Source organism: Pseudopipra pipra, chromosome 2 (assembly GCF_036250125.1).
Source record: "Pseudopipra pipra isolate bDixPip1 chromosome 2, bDixPip1.hap1, whole genome shotgun sequence".
Classification (NCBI taxonomy): domain Eukaryota; kingdom Metazoa; phylum Chordata; class Aves; order Passeriformes; family Pipridae; genus Pseudopipra; species Pseudopipra pipra.
In genome coordinates, this window is record NC_087550.1 from 50,758,153 (window position 1) to 50,771,369 (window position 13,217).

At 37.1% G+C, this 13,217-nt stretch overlaps 1 protein-coding gene across 11 annotated transcripts in view; it reads left to right on the plus strand.

Moving 5' to 3' along the window:
• The window catches only part of NBEA (neurobeachin), a 473,951-nt gene that overhangs the window by 70,305 nt on the left and 390,429 nt on the right, over positions 1-13,217 (plus strand). The gene's annotated exons all lie outside the window — the stretch shown is intronic.

Below are 13,217 nucleotides of genomic sequence, written 5' to 3' on the forward strand. Positions count from 1 at the left end.
TGATCTGCCTGGGAACAATCCCACTATTTCAGACTATTCTGAAATAGACCCCATCATTTTCCAAGACTAAAATTCTGTTAACTGTATTGCTGCAATTTATTCTAGTCACAGAATGCATCTGAGTTAACATACAAAAATAAAAATTGCTTTGACATTTGAATAATAATAAATTAATAAAACAAAAATAAAAAATAAACCCCAATTGTTTTGATTTACTGGCAACTCTGTTGACTAAAATCATCTGTTAGTATTTATTGGAAATACATTCTGTTTGCTTCTGTAAGTGAAGGTGAGGAAACAGGAGTGTGTACGTTCTAGGATTTTTCAGTTGTTTTCTTTAAAAACAGACATTACTATCTGCACAAACATTTTGTGCAGTACCATTTGTTGTGCAATTCAAACTAGATTTAAACCAATGTGTAATTATTGAAAATTTATTGTTTCTTAGTCTTTCAACATTTTGATGACTGATAACAGAGTTATCTCTGATAACTCTGTTAAACCTCTTCAAGCTTTGCTTTATAGGGATTATTCGAATTACCTAGAAAAAGAAAAATACCAGAAAGCTACATGTAGTTTGTGACTCTTCAAAAATAAGTAAGGGATGCTGATGACCTATTAGATTTGCTTGTGCAAGTTACAGTGGTACAAATGCGTAGTCTTATTAGCAGAAGACGCTAGAAGAGGCTACAAAAATAGTTGCCAAAAACATTTAGTTTCCCAGAATACATTTTGTTTGTGAGTTTGATAACTCTCAGTTATCTCAATTTCCTTCGCCTCTCTTCTGGCAAGCCTATTCTTCTTCGTTTTATTTATTAAATTGTCACTAATTGTTCCCTTTTTTGAGGTAAGGAGGTCCGTTATCTAACAGGCTGATCTCTGTTTGATTAAGTCAAATAGCCTAGTTTGTGGTTTTTTTTATGGTTTGTGGTTGTTTGTTTATTTAGATTGTGGTTTTCTCTCTAAGGCTCCCTGATACTTAGAAAATGTCTGACTTTGTCAAGTATGTGCTTAAAAAAGCAGGCGAGAGAAGCAGTTAAAATTTTCTCCTAGCAGATTATTAACTTAAACAGACTTGTGTTCTATCTTAATGATACTTGTTTCAGTAAATCGTATGTATACTTGACTGCAGTTGATCTACCACTTTTTTTGATTTTTTTTTTAATGCATACTCACATTAATATTAATGTGCTGGATTTTGGTATAGCAGTGTAACCATAATTCTAATTTTAAAGTGTTCTAAACATACCTGTACAGTATTTTTCTCTTGATATGACTTTTAGATGTGTGCCTTATTCAGAAGAGCAGTTCTGTGATTTTTTTTTCCCCCCATTAAAACATCTTTAGTATTTTATTTATTTAATTTCTGTTTGATACTTATATTATCAGAGGAGCAAGTTGATAAAACTCAGCTAATCTGACCTGGATAATTATGGGTTATATAATTCTAATATACTACATTACTACAGAAATCCTACTACAACAAATATAGTTCAAACCATGCCTTGATTTTGTGTTCTTTTTAAACTAGACTGTCATTTCCATCCATCAGGGTTCATGAGATTTTTTTTGCAATGAAGTTTCAGCCAAAGAATTTCAACACATCCTCATGATAAAAAAAATCAGACACTGTTCAGGATTTAGTACATGGGAAAGGTTTTCTGAGCAGCACAACAAAATTATTTTTTTTTCCTTTCTTGCACCAAAGCAGCTTATAATTTTGATACTAAGAATCAATGAAGGGAGTCTGGAACAATGTCTCGAGACACATAGAAATCAGTTCAAATGCACAAAAATGTTTATTTCTTAGGTCCTGTTCCTTTAAGGGAGTTTGTTTGGAACAGCTTGCTGAAGTGACTTAATGATGCTACTGCCATTACTTCAACATTACCATTATCATTAGATAGGCATTGACAGCTGCTATTTTTCAGGGCTTATCAAATGAGAAAACATTTCTTCTGGGACTTGGGGAGTACTGGAATTGTAAGACTGGACTAAATGGATCTTGACAGACATACACCTTGTGTCTGTTACAATCTATATTTGCACATTCTAACACTTACCCTCAGCAAGTTTTCAGGTGACAGGAAGCTGAGCAGTGCAGTTCACACAACAGAAGTATGGGATGCCATCCAGGGGGAACCTAGGCAAACTTGAGGAGTGGACCCATGAGAACCACAAGTTCAAGTGCAAAGTGCTACACCTGGGTCAGGGCAATCCCAGACATGAGAACACACTGGGGGAGGAAGTCACTGAGAGCAGCCCTTCAGAGAAGGACTTTGGTGATCTCATGGATGAAAAGCTGGATAGACCCAGCAGGGTGTGCTCACAACCCAGAAAGCCAACTCCATCCTGGGCTGCATCAAAAGAAGGGTGGCCAGCAGGTCCAAGGAGGTGATTCTGCCCCTCTACTCTGCCGTTGTGAGACCCCACCTGGAGTGTTATGTCTAGGTCTGGGGTCCTCACACAAGAAAAACATGGATCTGTTGGAGCGGGTCCAGAGGGGAGCTATGAAGATGATTACAGGGTTGGAGCACCTCTCCTATAAGACAGTCTGAGAGTTGGAGTTGTTCAACCTGGAGAAGAAAAAGCTTCAGGGAGACCTTATAGCAGCCTTCTAGTACCTTAAGGGGGCTTATAAAAAGGAGGGAGAAGACCTTTTTGTACAGGAAAATAGTGACAGGACAAGGGGCCATGGTTTTAAACTGAAAGAGGACAGGTTTAAATTATATGTTAGGAAGAAATTCCTTATTGTGAGGATGGTGAAACACTGGAACAGGTTGCCCAGAGAGGCTGTGGAAGTGTTCAAGGACAGGCTGGATAGAGTTCTGAGGAAGTGGAGTCCTGGTCTCCTGGGTGGTATCCCTGCCCATGGCAAGAGGGTTGGAACTACATGATCTTTAAGGCTCCTTCCAACCCAAATCATTCTATGATTCTATGTGCTTCAATGAAAGTTCACACCCTCTTTAAACAAGGTATTAGGACTGTTTTTCTGTCAGCTTTGGCATGTGAAACTGCAGGATGACTGTGTAGATAACTATATAATTTTGTAAAATAAAACATCAATGGTACCTAATAAACCTGTGTGTAATTTTTTTGCAACAAAGGTGGTTTCTGTTTGACAGTTGCAAACTTTGTCCATTCATTGTACAAAATCTTACTGCTGATGCCAGCGATCTTATTTAGAACTGTCTTCACAGAAACTGAAGGAAGGTAGACAGTTCTTCAGTAATTTTTACTGTCTCTTCCTGGTTTATGTCCCAAGATGATGTTCCGAGGCACATAACAATGACAACAGGAGGGCATTGTTAAGTGCAAAGTTAGTCTCCATTGCCTATAGAGTCTTTGTTCTTTCACAGTGAATAATATCTTCCAAGCATTTCAAATAATTTTTTTGTCATTTCTCTTCATGCTTGGAAAATATGATCTAAGATTTAAAAAAAAAAAATCAAAATTATTAACTTATAGAAAATTACTGTGGGATGGGAGAAGGCATGATAAAATGCTCTTCCAGTGTAATAGTGGTGTGAATTGTAGGCTTATTTGAAATGGGGAATAAACAGGCTTTATAATGTATTCAGTGAATTTGAATTTTTAATATCCTGAGACAAACAGAGAAGTGTGACGGTTTAGGAGGAACTCAGGGGGCCATGCTCAAGGTTAGTTAGTTGGGTTCATACCCTTAATAAGCAAAGTTTGCTGTACTGTATTATGGGTTGATACTGTGTAACTTGCAGTTTTTTCCTTCAGTGGTTTGTTAAGACCACTTACACAAAATTCATTAGAGGTTACTGAATTGAACAGTGAGTTTAATGGGCAAAACTGTGTGAAGTAAATTCAGGGGCAAAAGCTAAAAGTTTTAAACCCTAATGGATTGTTCCCAGACAGTAAATAAGCACTCACTACCTTACCCGCTCTCTCTCTCTCACATATACACCAGCACAATGAGCAAAAGCAAGAAAAAAGTGCATGGATTGAGATAAAGGCAGTTTAATAAGTGTAATGCAGGGGCAACCACTAGCCACCTCCCATAAGCAGACTGATGCACAGCCAGTCTATGTACAGTGCCTAGTTTGGAAAGACTGCTTCTTTGAGTTCTTGCTGACCATAGTGGTGTGGGATATCCCTTTGGTCAGGCAGGGTCAGCGGTCCTGACTGTGTCACCTTTCGACACATTGCCCTCCCCCACGCCACTTGCTGGGAGGGCAGGGTGAAAAACAGGCAGCCCTGACACTGTGTAGACACCACTCAGCAATAGCTAAAATATTGGTATTTTATCAGCACTCTGTTTTAGTCACAAACATGAAACACAGCACCATATGGGCAATACAGAAACCTACAGCAGTATCCTCCTCCCCAAAAGAAAATATAAGAAATTAAAGTTATTTTTAAGATATTTTTAACCTTTTATAATAACAAGCTCATTCTTCAAAGTACTGAAAGCTGAACATGTTACTTCATTCATATTGTCTCAGCAAGTAAAAAGGACACTTAAATTCATTTCTCAGGTTACTTCAAAATTGTCAATAAATGTACTAGGTAGCATTCCCTTAGTGACACACTGCTGAGTGCGTGCTGTACATTATTCAGGGTAAAAATGGTTTTGAAGCTAAAATGAATGAGGGCTCATTTAAAAGGGGTGTGGTAATGTACAGAATTACATCTTGCTGTAATTCATGTGAGAATCAGTCTTTTTAGTGCTGTCATTTGTTTATAAACCATACTGGTTAAGATTTATCTGACATAACTATAGATGTGCCTGTCTGAACTAGTTGTCCTTTTATAGTCAGGGAAAAGTACTACATTCCCAGAGAAAGATTTATTTTATCCTGATGTTGCATCTAAAACCAGTGAGATGAATCACTTACCTAAAGCACCTTTTACTTGCCAATGATGGTAAAGGGAATTTTGAAAAATAGCCCAAATAGCTGTAATTCATATATCTAAAGAACTCCATTCACCAATTAAGCATTACAAATGAAAAATACCTGCCTAAGATTTAAGATTTTTTTACCTCTGATTTTCTCTGTAGTTATACTGATATATTTAGGTTAACAAGTGTCATATCTTTCATTGAACAGTTAAATTTATTCCATTTAGCATTCTAAATGCTTTTACCTGAAGAAATCTTTTATGCATCTGAAGAATAATCTTCCTAAAAATGTGAATTAATTGTTTAGAAATTTAGTGGTTAAGTTAATGACCAGAAAATAGTAACTTGGGGTTTTTTCCTGCCTGGGTCCAGTACTGCTTTTCTCAGACTACTGTGTTTTAATGCTTAAACTGGAGCCCTGTCTTTATAAAAGAAGCAGGAGCAGTCTGATTCCATATATTTTGAACCGATTGTGAAATCAATTCAGTGTTGTTTTGTAGAAAATATGTTCCAGTTTTGACATGTCATGGTTTGAGAGCCTCAAAAAATCTAATTCCCTAGTTTAAACCCCCTCCCACATCTCAACCTAATGTGGGATGATTTTTTCCAGACAAAACAAGAGACTCAGAATGGGGGAAAGGGAATATATTACAATGACTGTACACATAAATATTATAATACATTATACACACGATCTCAACTATCTCTACCATGACATAAGTATTTACAATGGATCAGATCTCTTCTCCCCTCCAAATAAAAGTCCAGGAGGGAAGAAGGACAGATCCTTTCCAGTCAGAGCAGTAGTTTCTAAGGCATCAAGCTTTCTTCTTGTCATGCATTCAGCAGCTGTGGCTGGATCTCTGCCAGCACTCACGAGGGGAGTATCCAAGCCCCCTCGGCCCCGTCGACTCCAAGCGAGGGGTCTTCCGTGGGCTACGTTCACCCCAGACAAAGGTCGTTCCACCACGGTCATACCGCGAAGCACAGGGGGTCTTCGTGACGGTCTGGTATCTTCAGGGGACTCAAGCCCCTTGCAGAGCTTCTGTGCCCTGCCTCAAGATGGCTGCGAGCTTCTTTGTAGCTTACAGCAAGGGAGGGACCCCAAGGTCACCCTCCTACACACCGTCCTGGCTGAGCTCTCAGGGCAACCGAGCTTCTTAGCTCCTTTACTCCAATTAGGACTTTTAATCAGTAAGAGTCCACCCCCTCCATTTTGGAGGGATCTCAAAGAAAGTTTTAGGGGAGTTTTGGAGTTCTTACCCCCAAACTTCCTCTCAGTAGAACTTATTTCTGCTCTCTGCTGCAGTTCTTTCTCTTTCAGCTCTCCTTCCAGGAGTTCTCTCTGCGGTGCTGCATGCTTTTGTTGCTTTGTCTTATCTCTTCTGGCTCTGTGCCACCATTTCTCCGGTCAGTGCTGGCTGTTGCTACTTCTGCCGCTGCCCACGGTGGAGAAACATCTCCTGGCTTAACTACAGACACTTAGCCCAGTCTAACACTGTTCCAAGTCTCTGCAGTCCCCCCAGCTGGGGGACGGGGGCTGGAGCCCCCCTAGGGGGGCTCCTGCTCTCTCTCTCCTCATGGTCTTACAACATGGTCACTTCTACTCCAACCAGACTACAACTCGTCTCTTCCAGTCTGGTTGTGGTATGTTTATATTTCGCAGGAGCGCGGATTGGTTCAAATCTCAAGTGTCACCACCCCCTGGGGGTTACCACTTTCTTAGCTTCAGGGGGAAAACCTGGTTCAAACCACTACAGACAAAAATGTTATATGATGACTTTTGTTATCAAGGGTAAAAAGCTTATTAATTTTCTTTTCAAAACAGTAAATTGATTTGGGATTTTAAGATATTTTCACTTCTCATCCAGAAGTTATTTTTCAGCTCCTTTCCTGTGGACCTAAATGCCGAGTCAGTTGTTCTACAATGCCTAGAAAGATAGATGAACATCAGGGAGATGAAGAGAATTAATAGTTTTGTTTCCAGATGCTTACCTCCTATACCTACAAGTAAAGATAGTTTATTCTAGTCGGATATGTGTATATTTGAACCTAAAGTGCTTCAGTCCAAAATAGATGAGGCTTGTTGTCATGTTAACTGCCCTCATTTATTTTTGCCTTCAGAAAGGCAGAGCAATAGTAATTAATTAGGAGAGAGAGGGTAGGAGTGTCTTGGTGCAGATTGGTCCTGGATGTCGTTAGGGTTGTAGTAATTATACTATTGTGATAATTCACTTTTTTCAGTGGCACTGTCTGTCTAGTATTCTGGAATTCATATCCTTGATTTTTGTTTAAATAAATGCTGATAGGATTCAAACTTTAAGGAAGCTGGAAAGAAGTGCTTCTTTGACAGCAATGAATTGCAAATTCAGTGATTTAAACGCTTGAACACTTTGGTTTACATAGTTCTAATATATTTCTTTCATCAACACAAATATAGAAAATACAGGTTTGCTAATGTAGATGGGGAAAACAGGGTTATGATAAAGAGCTTTAGTTTTGTGGTAGATAAGTGCAGTCACATTTCACTTTATGATCAATGAATGTGAAACTGAAAAGCATCTTTGCCTACTCAGAACTGTGTAGGGATTAAATACAAGAAAAGAAATAGCAGATGGATATAGATAATGCCGCCTTCTCCTTGTACGCATCATTGAAATGGAGAACATTTGAAGAAGCAAAAAAAGCTGAGAAAAATGTTGTCTTAATGATTAAAAGTAAGTTTTGATAGTACTGGTTAGTTGTTCTTAAGACTGCAAATCAGAGAAGTAGAAAGAAACATGTGAAAAATATTAAACAGAAACATCCAGTTTAGAGACCATGAAACTTATTCCAAAGTATGAGTGCAGAGCATGGGAAGATAGACTATTAAAATTTTTTGATACTTTATCTAGTTAACTTGAAAGTAATTGCAAACAAAAATGTTTTATTTGCTCCCCCTGCACTTCAGATTTTATGTTTTATTGTTGTTACTCTATTTGTTTTACTTTGTCATTCTTTCTTTAGCAGAATGCACTAGTGTATTTCATTTAACAAAAAAAATAGCAAATGCTTCTAAAATTTCTTTTTGTATCTCATACACGTCCTAAGATCCTTATGCTTGACAGTTGCTTGGGGTTTTTAATCATGGATGAAATTGTGTTGAAAAACCTTCATATCTTCAGGATTTTTATTTTTTTTTAAATCATCCTAGAATAAGTTTGTACCTCTGCTTTATTTGAATTTTTCAGCATTCAGTGGTATGCTGATGTTCCATTTGTGTCTTCTAAGACTGTCTGCCCTGTTTCTTTTCTATGTTTCTTTTGCTGTGTTCAGTTGATGAATTTTCAAATTGAGATGGCATCTCTTATTTGAGAAAAGGAGCCTAAAGGGCAACCTAATTACTCTCTACAGCTTCCTGAGGAGGGGAAGTAGAGAGGAAGGCTTTGAGCTCTTCTCGCTAGTATCCAGTGCCAGGAGGTATGGAAATGGTTCAAAGCTGAGTCAGAGGAGGTTTAAACTGGATATTAGGAAGCATTTCTTTACCAAGAAGTTGGTCAAACACTGGAGCAGGCTTTCTGAAGAGGTGTTTGTTGCCCTAAACCTGTAAGTGTTTAAGAGGCATTTTGATAATGGTGTTATCCTCCTGCTTTAACTTTCAGACAGCCTTGGAGTGGTCAGGCAGTTGGACTAGGTGATTGTTCTTGATCCCTTCCAACTGAAATATTCTATTTTCTGTTAACTTCAATCCATTCTTCAGAACCTTATTTGAAAAATCTGATACTAAATAATTCCAGTTTTCACAAGTTAACAATTTAATTCTAGATGTTCAGCAGCAAATGTTTTATTCCATTTCAAGAACTGGTATAAATATACTATCTGAGATATGTAGACAACTTCTCTGTTTTGGGGGAAGATCTCTGTTCTAGATCAAAAGGGCATAAAAGATCAGCCTAAGTTCTGCATAGATGTGGCAGCTTAGGAAGAAACACTTTTATTGCACAGCATAATGAAAGGCAGAAACTGAAGAGTAGCCACTGTATTCAGAAAACTGGAGATTCTGAGTAGAGCAGCTGCATTTGAGAATGGTGATGTAGATTAAGGTAGGTTCTTGGAGCAACTTGCAAGTGTCAACCTGTCATTGTAAACATCCTCAGGATAAACAATATAGTCTAATTTGCTTATTACTGCCAGTTCAGTACGACTTTGGGAGGGGTTATGTTTGTTGACCACAGTCATCTGACTTGGAACCTTGGTCGGAACATTAGTTTGCTGATTCATTTCTTACAGCCATGCTGTGAAAGATGCAGAATAGTTAAAAAATGATACATCAGCTTCATAAAGTACAAGCAATATTTCAGGATACTTAATTACAGTGAAAGCAATCTTTACTGAATATTAAATATTCCCTTGAAGAATGCAAAGACTGAATGTTTGACATAAGAAAAAAGATTGTATTTGAGATCTATGATATGGAAAGAACACTGATTTATGGTACGGTATGCTGGCTCCTGTAAGGATTTCTATCTATGTTTTCATATTGTACTCCAGCTGAAATTTGTCTTATTACAGAAGTCTTCTATATACTTTATTAAAAATAAGTTATTTCATGGCAGTAAGATTTAACTTTTTGGTATGTGGTGTTGCATCCACAGTTGTACCCAACTGATAAAGTTGTAAATTCAGGATGAATTTTTAATTGCTTACTGACAGTTTTTAATATGGCATAATTATTTGAAGTAGTACCTTCAGAGACTTCAAGATCTCTTTTCTGGCTGATAATATCAGATTTGTGAGCCTGTCATTCTGTACATACACACGAGTAAAACTATAATAATATGGTATTACTTTACATTTACTAATTTTGAATTTTAATCATGGTTGCCTGGCCAGTCGATATCAGAAAAATCTTCACAACTCTCAGTAGTTGGTGGATTTTAATTGCATTTAATGATTTCTGACTCTTCAGTAAACTTCTTGCTTCCATTAGTATCAGCACATGTTACCAGCTCATTATCACTGTGGTTCTTCGCTGATCACCTCCCCATGTTGTGAAGACTGTCAACCTACGGTCTTCCTTGGGAAATGCAGGTGCAGAAATGTCATTAGAGGATACAGTTTTGTAGCGAATCTTTTACTTCTCTTGTTGGCTGAATTGCATTTGATTGTTCACATTTTAAAGCAGAGTTTGTTGCTTTGTATTACTTCTTGAACACCATTTAACCATGTTAATTTATTTCTTATACTCACTTCATTTTTGGTTAGATTTTCTTAGTCATCTGAAACTACTTTTATCATGACTGTTAATATTTTTATTTCATGATGGTTTTTAGGTTGACTACTTTAAAGAAGTTACTCTCCCCCACCTTCCTAAATTTTTGCCATCATTGTTAATTAGTTCATTAATTTGTTTCCTTTATTAAGGAATTTGATTTTAATGATAATTATGATCATTGTTAGTGGCTTGAAATATGCTTAAGCTGCAGTTATGGGCAAACAGGTACATTTTAAAATGTACATAGTTTTCTTTGGTGAAATAAGCAGTCACTCTGATGGACTGTAAATCTCTTTCTGGCAAATGGACAAATATCCTACTGGATAGTTTGTAGCCCAGTAGAAGATTCTCCATAAAACCAATTTTATTAGCATTCAGTGTATTTTGATACAGATTTGCTGCGATGTTTTATAAAGAGAGACAGCTTGTTTTTAACAGTACTGAAGTATCCCGTCACTTCATACCAATATAGAAACTGTTTCAGTCTTTTAAATATTACATATTAGTATCCTGATTTATATTAGCAAGCAAATGCAGTTTGAATTATTTTAGAGTCTGTAATGAATTATTTACATAGTTTTACTCATTCTATGTTAGCTTATTACTTGAGCAAGAATTTTACAATGAATAGTGTTTGAGGAAAGGACATCAGTTGTATTGCACCTCTTAATTCCAGCTGAAGCATTACTGGATTTTTCTTTGTTTTTAAGTCCATGTTATCAAAAGGAAATGGTGGGATTCATCTCACCTAAATTTGGCATCTGAAAGTTGTGTATCTAAATATTAACATAGAATTGTTGAGGCTGGAACAGAAGTCTGGAGATTCTCTTATCCAACCCTCCTGCAAAAGCAGGGCCAACTAGAGCCAGTTGTCCAGGTCTGTGACCAGATGGCTTTTGAATGTACCCGGTCTTGAAGACTCCGCAAATACAATTTTTCATCCTAGATTTCCTCCATGGAAGGAAATGGAAAAAAGTAGATACTTCCAGAAGGTGTTTAATTTCATTTTAGAGTAAGCATCTAAGTGAGTTCAATTGAATGTCTTCTACAGGTGCTTGTTTTACCGCTGTGTGTTTTTAACATAATGTCAGAGAGGCTTATCCAGGTGAAGAGATATCTGAAAATGCAACAACCCAGATTGCTGGTGAAGTGTGCACCAGTTGCTTTGTTTTCAGAAATACAAACTTTACCTTTTCTTGAAAAGAGAGTGAAAACTCTGTAAATTAATTTCATGATTCTAAAGAATGACCATAGAAATTCTGTGCTTCTAATATTGAAATTTTTTTTGCCTTCCCTTGGTACACATTATGTGTTTACCAAATATGCAAATATGTGATATGCAGTCACAAGTTTTAAATTAAAGTACTATTATTGTTTACCTTGGCTGAACGCCAGGTATTCACTGGGCCTGCGCCCAACCTCCCTCCGGAGGGAAAGGGGAGGAGGAAAGAGGGAGAAGAAGGGAAAAACTATGAAAACCGAAACTGCCAAGAAAGAAGGCTTTATATGTTCATAGAGAGAAAAAAAATTATAAAACTATACACACGGAGAAGAACTAACAACAAAGATTACTTCCCCACAATGAACGCTCTTCTCCCCCGAAGAAGCAGCCCGTCCACCACTGTGCAGCTATCTGGAAGAGAAGAAAACCCTTACTTCCTTCCCATCTTTTATATCTGAGCTGACATAACATAGCATGGAATATCTTGTTGGTAAAATATACATCAGGTGATCTATCCTATTTCCGTTTCCCTCTCAGTGAGGGTAACAAACCCATTACAAGTACTAATTATAGTTAGGTTAATAGTTTTATTTGAATGCAATTAAATATCTCAGGAGAACTAAGAAGGTAGTCAATTTATATATGTAGCATATTAGAAGTTGTTATGTTGGAAAATTATAAATTGTCTATTAGCAATTAATTGATAGAGAAAAAGTAATTGGAAAGTGAATGAAAAGTATGAATTAGGGTGGGACCCAAAGCTAGTACTTGCTTAATTGTATTAATTTTATCTGAAGATTGGGTCTGAAGAAAGTCTTTGAATATTTGGATAGGTTTAGCCATCAAAAGAAAGTTTGCGTAGTATTTCAACTTGTTTCTTTTTTGGAGTTTAATTTGAAGGCAATATCAACTGCTTTTAAGTAGGCTGTAGAACTGCCTTCTGTTAGAGGTGACTGTTGAAATTATGCACTTGTAAGAGATTAATTCTTTGAATATCTTTAATATCTTTAATTAAAACATGTTATTGCAATTTTAATTGTATTACTTCATGAAACAAACAGAAAAGGGAAGGTCTTAAACTGAAAGAAGGATGGGTTTAGATTAGATATTAGGGAGAAATTCATTACTATAACGGTTGATGAACTGGAACAGTTTGCCCAGAGAGGTTGTGGAGGTATTCAAGAGATGGCTGGATGGGACCATGAATAACTTGGTCTAATAGAAGATTCCCTGCCCAAGGCAGCAGGTTTGGAACTACATGATCTTCTAAGGTCCCTTCCAACCCAAATCGTTCTGTGATTCTATGAAATGTAATATTTGTACTTTCAAAATTCTTCAAGTTACTAGGATAAAGTAGGATGCATGAGAGTCAGGCTTTGTTTCCTTAAAAATTAAAAGAGGTTTTTGCCAATAAAAGGAGAATTTTTTTTTTAAACTAATCTTCATACTCAGTTCAGTAGGGTCTTTTGAGTTCGCCTTTTTTAGGTTACATAGGTGACTGATCAAAATTATTGAATTCCATTCCTGAAGATATATCTGACTATATCTTCTTTTGCTGTTTTTTTCCCTCACTCCTAATACAGGCTTGGTAGTTGTGCTATTTAATTAGAGCTCAGGGCTCTGGATAGTGTTTTGCAAGTATCTGGATGGACAGGAGTCAGGCTGAGTGCTTGTGCCCTTCCTAGTGCAGTCTCTCCTTTTCACCAGGAGTAGGTTTCTTTCACCACACAGTGAGCTGATCTGTAATATAATTATGCAAATTTACTGTGTCCATGTTGGTCCAGAGCAGATCACTGATTCTTTTCCTGGACATGACTACACGATTGTTTGGGTGGGACAATGGAAAGGGCAGTAAGGTCTTGCAAATA